Source organism: Mauremys mutica, chromosome 4 (genome assembly GCF_020497125.1).
Source record: "Mauremys mutica isolate MM-2020 ecotype Southern chromosome 4, ASM2049712v1, whole genome shotgun sequence".
Taxonomy (NCBI): domain Eukaryota; kingdom Metazoa; phylum Chordata; order Testudines; family Geoemydidae; genus Mauremys; species Mauremys mutica.
Genome location: NC_059075.1, coordinates 60,602,753 through 60,614,041, shown reverse-complemented (window position 1 = coordinate 60,614,041; position 11,289 = coordinate 60,602,753).

Genomic DNA, 11,289 nt, shown 5'->3' with positions numbered 1-11,289 from the left:
GGACCTCTACGCCCTGCTGGGGGTCGGGGAGAAGGCTTCGGACAAGGAGGTCAGGGCCTGACCGGGGGGGGTCATAGGGCGCCGGGCTCCCCCGCCCAGTTGGCGGACGCTCCCTGCAGCGCGTGGCGGCCCCGGGGTCTGACACCACGGTGACGGCGGCTGGGCGCTACCAGAAATACAAGGCGGCCTGGGCGCTCTCCCTGCCCCCAGGATGGGAAAGCTCGTGTGGGGCTGCCCCTGGTGCGGGGGGCAGCGGTAGAAAAGTGGCAACCTCTGTAGTGACTCGTGTTCATCGCCACCATGAACACTGACCAGAGATGTTAGTCACATGTTGTGTGTGGGAGGCTAAACCCTAGAGCACCTTAACGGGTTAAATAACCTGGGGAGGGAACAAATTTCTCTCTGCCTCTGCTGATCTTTAAGAGGTCACAGTATGGGACTGGGGAAGATGTTTTGAGATGAGCTCCTGAGGCAGAGAGGTACCATGGTGTGCCATATGGCAACAGCTACTGCCGAGAAAGCTCTGAGAATGATAGAATCTCAGGGTTGAAAGGGGCCTCAGGAGATCATCTAGTCCAGCCCCCTGCTCAAAGCAGGACCAATCCCCAGACAGATTTTTTGTGTGGACAATGACAAGATGATAGGAAGGGCAAAGAGAAGGCAGGTGTGATGCATGTAACTTGTTTAAAAAAACTTATTAAAACATCTAGCTTGTTATAATTTTCTTTATGATGTCCACTAAAATCTCATGAATGTTTGTAAGCTTCTGTTCACTATACCTTCATCATGGGCCACTGGCTTTTCATGAGTCTGTTCCATTCACAGCTGTATCTGGATAGCACTCATTCAGCAAAGCCACAGCACTTGGTTCTAATGTCATGACACTCATCCCCGTGCTCCAAGCTAGATGCCATTTTCTCCCTCTCCCAAAACGTCAGAAGGCTGACTTAGTTACTGGATCACATCCTTAACATTTGTTTCAACAGTCTATGACTAAAATGTTCTAAAACAAAGATTAAGAATAGAGAAAGAAATAGGATTAAAACAAAAGAAACCTACTGTATTTAGTCAGACTCACAAGAGTTAAACTCAATAGATACATTTGGGCCCAGTTTGGCATTCCACATAAAGCTGCTCAGTTCAGAGAAGGGACAAGGACTGCTTTCTGGTACCTTTGCATTCTGGGGCTGTCTGGGGGCCTGCCTGGACCCTGGTGTAGATTAGAGCTGCCTCAGGTCCTTGATGATGATTGTGTAACTTCTTTGTTTCCCATTTTAGCCCAATATTCCTTGTTGTGTCCTCACTGCTCAATGAAAATAACAGGAACCTGTCATATAACATTTCTTTACCTATTTGTAGGGAGTTGCTGTGCCTTCCTTTGCTCCTTTCTCTAGAGTGAACATTATTCTGTTATATTCCAAATTTTTTATAATCTTCATTATTCTCCTGTGAACTCTTCATTTGCCTCTCTTGAAACATGGTGGCACACAATGATTGCATTTCCCCCTTATGAAGCCTACTTAGTACCGTGGTTTATTATTTATGTAGAAAGGGTCCCAACTTGCTAGGTACTTTACAGATGGACTTAAACAGATCCCTGCCCTGAAGAACTTGCAGTCTAAATGGACAACACACACACAGGGAATGGGGGAAGGAAACTTTGAATTGGAGGGTGGGGGAGAAAGGGTGAAGAGGTGAGAGAAAAGAATATATAGACTAGGCCTGGTATGGAGCTCTAATTTGGAACACTATGTAACGCATTGGTTCCTTGAGTTTTAAAGTTACATTTTAAAGAAGTGTTTATCATAGAATATCAGGGTTGGAAGGGACCTCAGGAGGTCATCTAGTCCAACCCCCTGCTCAAAGCAGGACCAATTCCCAACTAAATCATCCCAGCTAACTTTATGGGGAAGTTAGCTGATTGTTAATTGTATGGACTAATCTTGCATGGGATACTCCTATTAATACCTAGTATGGCAATTGTTTTATTATACTGTTGCATTGTGATTCTTAGTCATGTTGCTGGTATTTGATAGGACAGACAATATTTGCTAGTTCACTGATCACCATCTCAACTATAGTCACTGTACTATATTTTCTGGCTTTTTGTCTTAAATATGTGGGGTGAAACCCTGGCCCTAGTTTCAAAAAAGAGTTAAAAGTAGTTTCTGGTACTAAATCTGCATGAGTCTCCTTAAACCTCTGTGGTTTTGCAATTATGTTTCCCTTTTTCCCCCCCCATCCTGTTTTTTCTCCTTTGTTTTATAGACCCACACAAACAATAGAGGAAATTGACAGTTTATAGAACAGGAACAATGAAATTGACTAAATACCAAGTGTTGTCAATTAAACAAAATTTAACTTAACAAGAAATAACTTTTTTCCTGTAATTTTCAGTTACAGTAACATCAGTAGGTAAAGTTTTAGCTAGAGTATGATGTTTAAGTTGAAAGGGTCCTTTTAATTAGATAGGAGCAAAATTTAACACCAAGATAAGGAGGCAGAGCTCCATTGTCTTCAGTGGAGTTGCATCCAACTTCTCCAGGGCTGACTATGGTCATGAATTTCAATTTTATTGAAAGGAAGGATATGAACACCTTCTAAATAGTTTTGAATTATATTTCTTGAACTTAATGGTGAGGTCCTGTTGTTATATCATGTGATTTCCTTGTGCAGTCAGTAGATTATTTATGAGGAATGTGTATAGGAAGCTTCATGGACATCATTGATGCTTTCGTATTTATTAAGGGTGGGGCTTAAAACCTTTAAGAAGGAAATCTATTAAGATGTTCCTAGAAATAATATTCTGCAAAGGTTTGTGGAATGCTCTTCTTTACTTTTTTCATATATGCTTATCTAACCTATATCATTAACAGCTCAGGATTTCCACAGGGAATTCATTCCCAATCCATTATTTGAAACTTCTAATGTCATCACAAATGTATTCATAAGAACATAAGAAAGGCCGTACCGGGTCAGACCAAAGGTCCATCTAGCCCAGTATCTGTCTACCGACAGTGGCCAATGCCAGGTGCCCCTGAGGGAGTGAACCTAACAGGCAATGATCAAGTGATCTCTCTCCTGCCATCCATCTCCATCCTCTGACGAACAGAGGCTAGGGACACCATTCTTACCCATCCTGGCTAATAGCCATTTATGGACTTAGCCACCATGAATTTATCCAGTCCCCTTTTAAACATTGTTATAGTCCTAGCCTTCACAACCTCCTCAGGTAAGGAGTTCCACAAGTTGACTGTGCGCTGCGTGAAGAAGAACTTCCTTTTATTTGTTTTAAACCTGCTGCCTATTAATTTCATTTGGTGACCCCTAGTTCTTGTATTATGGGAATTATTTCTCACAAATTCACTGCAATTCTCAGTTACCTGCAATGAGGAAACAGAAAGCTTAAGGATTTGTGTGAAGGGCAGATGCTAATACCCTGAAAACTTCCATCATATTCTTTTGATGGAAGCTGTTTTCTGAGACTCTGGGCTTGCCATTGAATCCATGCAGGTAGCACTATTGGAATCATCCGTGCTTCCACACAGGCACGAGAGACAACCTGCATGGATCAAGGCTTATATTTACCAATTTGGCATAAACTAACCATTTCACTTGCCAGTTTGTATTACCAGTTGAAAATTTGATTATATTGAAGGTGCAGCACAGAAATGTGGCAAATCTGCAGATGACATGAGCCACCTGGAGAGCAATGTCTTTATGGGATGTATTTGAAGCATCCCAGAGAACTGGACAATCTTTGTACAGTGGAGCCAGCCAGGCATCACCATAAACTGTGACTGAGGGGGGAATTATTTTTCCCTTGGTCAGTTGTTTGGAAGCCCTAACTGATGCCATCACATTGGAGGGTTCCTCTGACAGTTATCTATGTTGTGGATGATGTGTGCCTTGAGAAGACTTCACTTTATTTTTAGTGGAGGCTCATTTACGGAGGTGCATGATTTAGATTTGTTATGTTTTCGCTTTGGTTGCCTTTACTGTTACTTACATATGTCCACCAGGTGGTGTCTGAATACCACAGTTTCCCTCCAGCCAATTAATAAAATGATTCCTTGACAGATGGATGGAAGTCACTCTTCTTGATTTTATACTTGCATATGAAGATTTCCTATGATATAGAGAAAACAGATGTTAAAATCCTATTCAGTGGCTTGTAAAATTTTTGTTGACCTCTTTGAAGGGTAAGAAATATTGTATGTACATGATCTCTGTAGCAGCATATCCATAGCTGAAAAAAACCAAGCCGTAAAACTAACATGGATCTCTGAGACAATTACTAAAATCGTATAGTCTTTGGTCAAAATTTCCTTTCCCTGCCAATACCATTTGTTCAGTGTGCTGTACAACCTCCATTCCAAGTAATTACATCTGCAGAGAACACCCCTTCCACTTCTGACTTGCTGAAGATTGTGCCTTGTTATATTAAAGTTGGCCTTGGCTGTAGTGATCTACTCATTTGTGACTTTAAGGGTTTATTACTGCAACATGCTGTATCTAGGAGTGAAACCTCTGGCTTTAAAAAAAGTCAAATTGAGTGAATTTGAGTGGTTGCTGATCTACTTGGCTGGAATGTTTTCTTGTTGCAGTGCAATTTGATTATAAGGTGAGACCACTGTAGAAAAGTTGGGAGTTGAGCTTTAAACAGCTTCCTGCAGTTACAGTAGGATAGTTTAATTTATCTAGCCAGCTGCCAGTGGTGCCATCAGTGTCCTAGTCTTTCTTTATTTGCTAGGTTGCCTGCGGCATTTCCAGTCTTGCCAGTGTGTGCTGGTGCCTAACCTTAAGTCATTTTTTACACACACTCTCCTTAAATATTCAGTCGTACATTTCTTGAGTTTCCTGTGTGATGTTTTTGTCCTGAAGGCCTCTCATTGTATGTGGAGAGCTGCACTCATTGGTGGATCTCTGTTCTGATTCTTACAGGTTAAGAAAGCATACAGGCAGAAGGCCCTGACTTGCCATCCGGATAAGAACCCAGACAATCCCAGAGCAGGTAAGATCAGTCTGTGTAGAAGCAATCAGGTTTTCCCTGTCAGTTCCAGTTGCATGGACACCTGGGAGTGGCTATGTTTGTCTGCTGTTGCAGAGCTCTGTTTTTGCAAGTAATTATGGAAGTTCCTGTGTTATGCAGTGTGTGCACATATCTCTGAGGTCTTGTCTACACAGTGGAGCTAATGAGCACTTACAGGGGGTGTGATTTCTAAAGTGCATTAACACATGCATTAATTGGTCCATGTAGATCCCGCTGGTGTGCATGAAAGGTTCCCTAGCATGTGTTAAGGTGGTAGTAAAAGACACTTTAGTATGCACCTGCAGGCACATTAGTGCACTTTAGAAATCACACCTCCCTAAGCACACATTACTCCACCGTGTAGACAAGCCCTGAGACACATTCATTGCTACTAGGTAACTGAGTTATAAGCTTAAATGCACAGATACTGGATCATGGGGCAGATTTACCTAGGCATAAATGGCAGTTGGTGCTTAACTCCTCTTTCTGCCTTTGAAAATCTTCCCCTTAATGGTAATTCTCAGAGGGAATCCTCCACCTTTGGTCATTATATCCCACTGGCTGCCAGGTCACACTTCTAATCTATAGTTCTAAGAGTCTTTAGCCTTTAATATAAAACTTGTATATCATTAGTTATTTATATATGGGTAGTGCCCATTGTGAGAAAATAATATCTCTGCTATAGGCAAGTCTCCATACACTGTGAAGTGAAATGAACCTAAATTATGGACAAGGTCCTTCAATTCTGCAGCTGTTTAGTTTACATGTTAATGAATTAAATATGAAAATGAATAATACCATCCATATGGTGGAGCCACTGATGTTCATTTTGATATTAAGTTCAGTTTATTTTATGGTGTCCTCATGTTTGTCAGTTTGATATGCCATAGATTTGTATACTGATCATATATAAATGCACTGTAGCAGCTTTCAGAGAGAAGCTGGTCCTTACGACACTTTGGGAGGCATGGAAGACAGTTGGGGACCGTGGGATAAGCATGTGAGATGAATCCTAAAATGATTAGCAGTGAAACAGTTAACATTATTGACATTTCAATTGTCATCTGAAGGTTTCAGAATTAATCGCCCATTGAGATGAAAGGGAGAGTTCATACTTAGCCTGAAAAAACAGCCCTGTTATCTGCAGGCTCAGGAACACTTTACTGCATTGGTTACATATGATTCACATTTTCAAGATTTCCTTCAGAACCTGAAGGTCCAGAAACTGTGGGTTTTTTTCTATTTAAATGAAAGCTTAGATAATAGAGCATAGTTTTGTGAGTGACTTCCAGAGCTGTGAGCTATAGGCTGGCTTACAAATACTGTAGAAATGTTGTTGTTCTCTCTAGAATTCTATAGGTATCTTCCATAAGGGAATTACGTCCTCTGATATATATCCAGAGACTCTGTGAATGGCTTACTTGGTGTTTTGTGTTTTACCCCTCTTTCCTTTCTAATCCCCAGAGGAACTCTTCCACCAGCTATCTCAGGCCTTAGCAGTACTAACAGATGCAGCAGCAAGGGTAAGGATGACCATCCCTTGGACATGGTGGCAATGTGTGTTATATAAGTGGAGAAGGAAGTATGCTAAAATAGTGAAAGCTGCCTTCCTTTCTTTTCCATTCCCCACCCTCCAATCCCATTGAGCCTTACATTTTATGGATCTTTTCTGTAAGAGATTTAGATGTTCTAATGTGTATCTCTAGGCTTTGTGAACTCAGATGGGGATAGGCACTGTATAAGAACCTAGAAAGATATTTTTGGTCCCACCTGATACACTGTGGGAATGACTGAGTTAGAGACCTTGGCTGAGACTGTGTTTACCAACATGTGTTTACATGTTCCAAGTTTAAAAAAAAAAAAAAAGTTAGGGCCTGGTTTGGAGAGAGACTGAGTACTGCAACTCCTCTTGAGCACCAACAATATGCTCTGAAATCAGATCAGGCCTGTAAAAAATCAATAGGCACGTGGACCCCTTAATTTTATGTGACTGATGTCATATTTAGAAAACAGTATCTTGTTCAATGTATAAAGACAAGAATGTCTGACAGAAGTAAGATCATGTTGCTTTTATTCTGAGTAATATCTGCTAATACAAAGTAAAACTTTCAATACGTGTGAGATCTCTTGTTCAAAGTTTGTGTCACAGGTAGCATATCTGAAATGGGGGGGGGAGATAAACTTATAAACAGGAACCCCAATTAATGCAACTGATGTCTGTCCTTTTATTAAGACAACTCCACAGGCTACCAACTGCAGCCCTGTAAATAATCCAAAAATGTAAAGTGAGAATTAAGACAAAAAGTTGACCACAAGCCAATAACTGTGTCTAGTTAAGAGAACCAGAAAAGGCTTATCAAAATACCAGAAGAGAAGGTTTTAAAACAATAAATAAATCTCTATGAAAGACTGGCCAAAATGTTAATCTATTCTCCCTTGAATGGTGGTATTGTGGATTCCAAGAACAACTTATCTTCCATTTTTAAAGTGTGTGTGTGGGAGTAACAGCGGGAGGAATTCCACTTAGAAAACCCAAATATTCATGAAGTAAAACACCACCAGCTTTTCCGCCAGTTTTTAAAATAAAGATACTTGCATACATACCTAACTTTATGCACTGTGAATGGTCCCACTACTCTCAAAGCGTCAAGTTAAGCATGTACATAAATCTGTGCAGGATCAGGGCCTTGCTAGCACACAGCAGTGTTGTGAAGATCAGTGGGCCAGATACTCAACTAGTGTAAAGCAGCATACCTCCATTGGCCTCAGTGAAACTCTGCTAGTTTACACCAGCTGAGGATCTGGCCCTAAGGTGCTATATAAATGCTGAATTATTATTTATTACAATTAGTATAGAATTCTGCCTTGAAGTAGAAGACTGTGTCTGATCAATTAAAGTCAAGCTACACATTCTGCATATAAAGAGTTTCCTAGAAAATAATTTTTTATTTTAAACTTCACTTTAAGGCAAACCTGATCTCTCTCACCAACAGATTATTATTCTGCACCATTCAGAAAATGACCGTCCTCACCAATAGTATCAGTGCCATAAGTGGCTACTCATGGCTGGCCCATGAATCCAAAACACACTTCCTGCCACTGAAGATGGGTCAAACTTTGTCTTAAAAACACTTTGCGGTAGCTCCTGGACTCCATGCCTCTAGAGCCTTCCATGCTGCATCTTGAGGCTCTCGTGTTGTCCTAATTTCAAAATGGTTTGTAACATCTTGTGTTTTTATGAATGCCACCAGCAGTGACTAGAAAACTCTCCACCTCTAGTTTCAATATGTATCGATAACTAATCTCTACTCTGTTCATAACCCCTTATTTTCCCTCTTTATTTTGTATTCATTCATATTCTGTTGTTTCTTTCATAGGCAGCATATGACAACGTGAGAAAAGCCAAGAAGCAGGCAGCAGAAAGGACTCAAAAACTTGATGAGAGAAGAAAGAAAGTAAAGCTTGGTATGGCAATCAAGATCATTCCCTTTTGCCCTGGGGGAAACATTTGAGGTGCTGTGGTGCTTATTTCTTCCACCTGTGTAATTCTCTGAGTTAAACTGCTGTCCATCCATAATGGCTGAACTTTCTTACATCATTCTTTATGAAACAGTGATTGTGTGAAACCCCACATGCTGTTAGCAGAGTCTGATCCTGCTGAGGAAAGCATTACAGCTGGCTCAGCACTCCACCCAAATATAAGGGAGGCAGGAGAGGCCATCAGGCAGAGAACTGAGGGAAGGAACCCTAGGAGCAGCCAGGTCTGGGAAAGGGATCTCTAGTTTCTGGTTTCATCCAGACTGGCTTTTTAGACAAGAATGGCAATAAACTGCGGTTTGGGGTTTTTGCAGACCTTGAAGCCCGGGAACGAGAAGCCCAAGCTCATGTGAGCGAAGAGGAAGAGATCCGAATAACCAGGACACTAGAACAAGAGGTAATAAAGATTTGCATGTCATGTTATTTTCAGGCAGGAAAGTGGTTGAAAACCTTTTAACATGTAGCCATGGTGGTGAGCTGAGACCCAACAAATTCCTGTGAACCATAGCAGTTCATCAGCCTTTTGGAATAAATGGTTCCTGTGGAATAATCCCAGCCTCATGGTTCGGTCACTACCAAATTCATGGTCCATTTTGGTCAATTTCACGCCCAGAGGATTTTAAAATTGGTCAGTTTCATGATTTCAGATGTTTACATCTGAAATTTCATGGTCTACACAGGGTGAGGAGGGGGGTCTCCACCCACAAGAGAGAGTCTATTTAAATCCCTGGGAGACCCCTCCATGGGGTCTTCAGCTGGCGAAAGAAGGAGCCTCTCCACCCCCGCACCCAGGATACTTAAAGGAAACTGGAACAGAGGACAGTAACTACAGGGTGTGTGTGTGATTGCTGGACCCAGGCTAAAAGGAGATTAGCCTGTAAAAGGGAGCATTCTGGAACTGGTGAGGATCCTATCTGTATCTAGTTTGATTAGACATAGATTTGCGCATTTTATTTTATTTTGCTTGGTAAGTTACTTTGTTCTGACTGTTACTTCCTGGAACCACCTAAATCCTACTTTCTGTATTCAATAAAATCACTTTTTACTTATTAGTTAACTCAGAGTATGTATTAATACCTGGGGGAGCAAACAGCTGTGCATATCTCTCTATCAGTGTTATAGAGGGCGAACAATTTATGAGTTTACCCTGTATAAGCTCTATACAGGGTAAAACAGATTTATTTGGGTTTAGACCCCATTGGGAGTTGGGCATCTGGGTGCTAAAGACAAGCATACTTCTGTGAGCTGTTTTCAGGTAAACCTGCAGCTTTGGGGCAGGTAATTCAGACTCTGGGTCTTTGTTGAAGTAGACAAGAGTGTCTGACTCAGCAAGACAGGGTGCTGGAGTCCTGAGCTGGCAGGGAAAACAAAGATAGAAGTAGTCTTGGCACATCGGTTGGCAGCTCCCAAGGGGGTTCCTGTGATGCAACCCGTCACAGTTTACATCTGAAATTTCATGGTGGTGTAACCCTGGGGGGTCCTGACCCAAAAGGGAATCGTGGGTGAAGCTGAGCTCTGAAGGCAGCAGCCACAGAGCTTCCTGCAGCTGGAGGAGGCTCTTGGAGGTGAACCTGATCTCCCTTTGCTGCTGGGATCGCCCCAGCCAGGAGCTCCTAACTGCTAGTCCTGGCCAGCTAGGGGGAACAAGACTTGTTCTTCCCCTGCACGGCCCCTCTAGAGGGGAGATCAGACCCACCTCCGAGTACCTCCCTTGGTTGCAGGAAACTCTGCAGTTGGGCAGCAGTGCCGGAGCTTCCTGCAGCTGGAAGAGGTTTCCAAAGGTGGCGGGTCCGATCTCTCCAGTGCTGCTGGGAGTGTCCCAGCCAGGAGCTCCTAATTGCTAGTCCCAGCCAATGGACTCCAGCTAATTTGCCCCCTACCCCTGGAAAAATGAGCACCCTGAGCCTTGGCAGAAGCTGTAGGGGTGGAAGCTCTAGCAGGAGCCATGGGGGGTGAATGCCATGATCCATGGCAGGACTCGCGGTGGGTAGGCTCCCCAAGCCCAGCTCCGTGGCTGCTGTACCCCCCTCACTGGCTGCCTTTGGAGATGGGTCTGATCTCACCACTGAGAGCAGCCATACAGGGGAAGGACAAGTCATGTCCCCAGCGCCGTAGTATCGCTTAGGCCGACAAAATTGCAGGGGTGGCAAATTTATAATAGCAGCATTTTTGTAATCGCGGCATAAGTGACGCCGCGATTCTACCAATCATAGCGCATATTGAAACCACTAATGATGGCGTGACGCCATTTAGTAAACATACTCTTGAGAATCCTAAATGTTAATAATATGACCAGAAGGAAGAAATTAAGCGGTATGTCTACACTACCAGAGTAGTTCGATTCTACTTAAATCGAATTTGTGGAACCGATATTACAAAGTCGAACGTGTATATCCACACTAAGGACAGTAATTCGACTTTGTGAGTCCACACTAACAGGGCAAGCGTCGACATTGGAAGCTGTGCACTGTGGGCAGCTATCTCACAGTTCCCACAGTCCCCGCTGCCCATTGGAATTCTGGGTCGAGCCCCCAATGCCTGCTGGGGGAAAAATGTGTCGAGGGTGGTTTTGGGTAACTGTCGTCATTCAACCGTCACTCCCACCCTCCCTCCCTGAAAGCGCCGGCGGGCAATCACTTCGCACACTTTTCTGGTGAGTGACAGCGCGGACGCCACAGCACTGCGAGCATGGAGCCCACTGCGATCATCGCTGCAGTTAT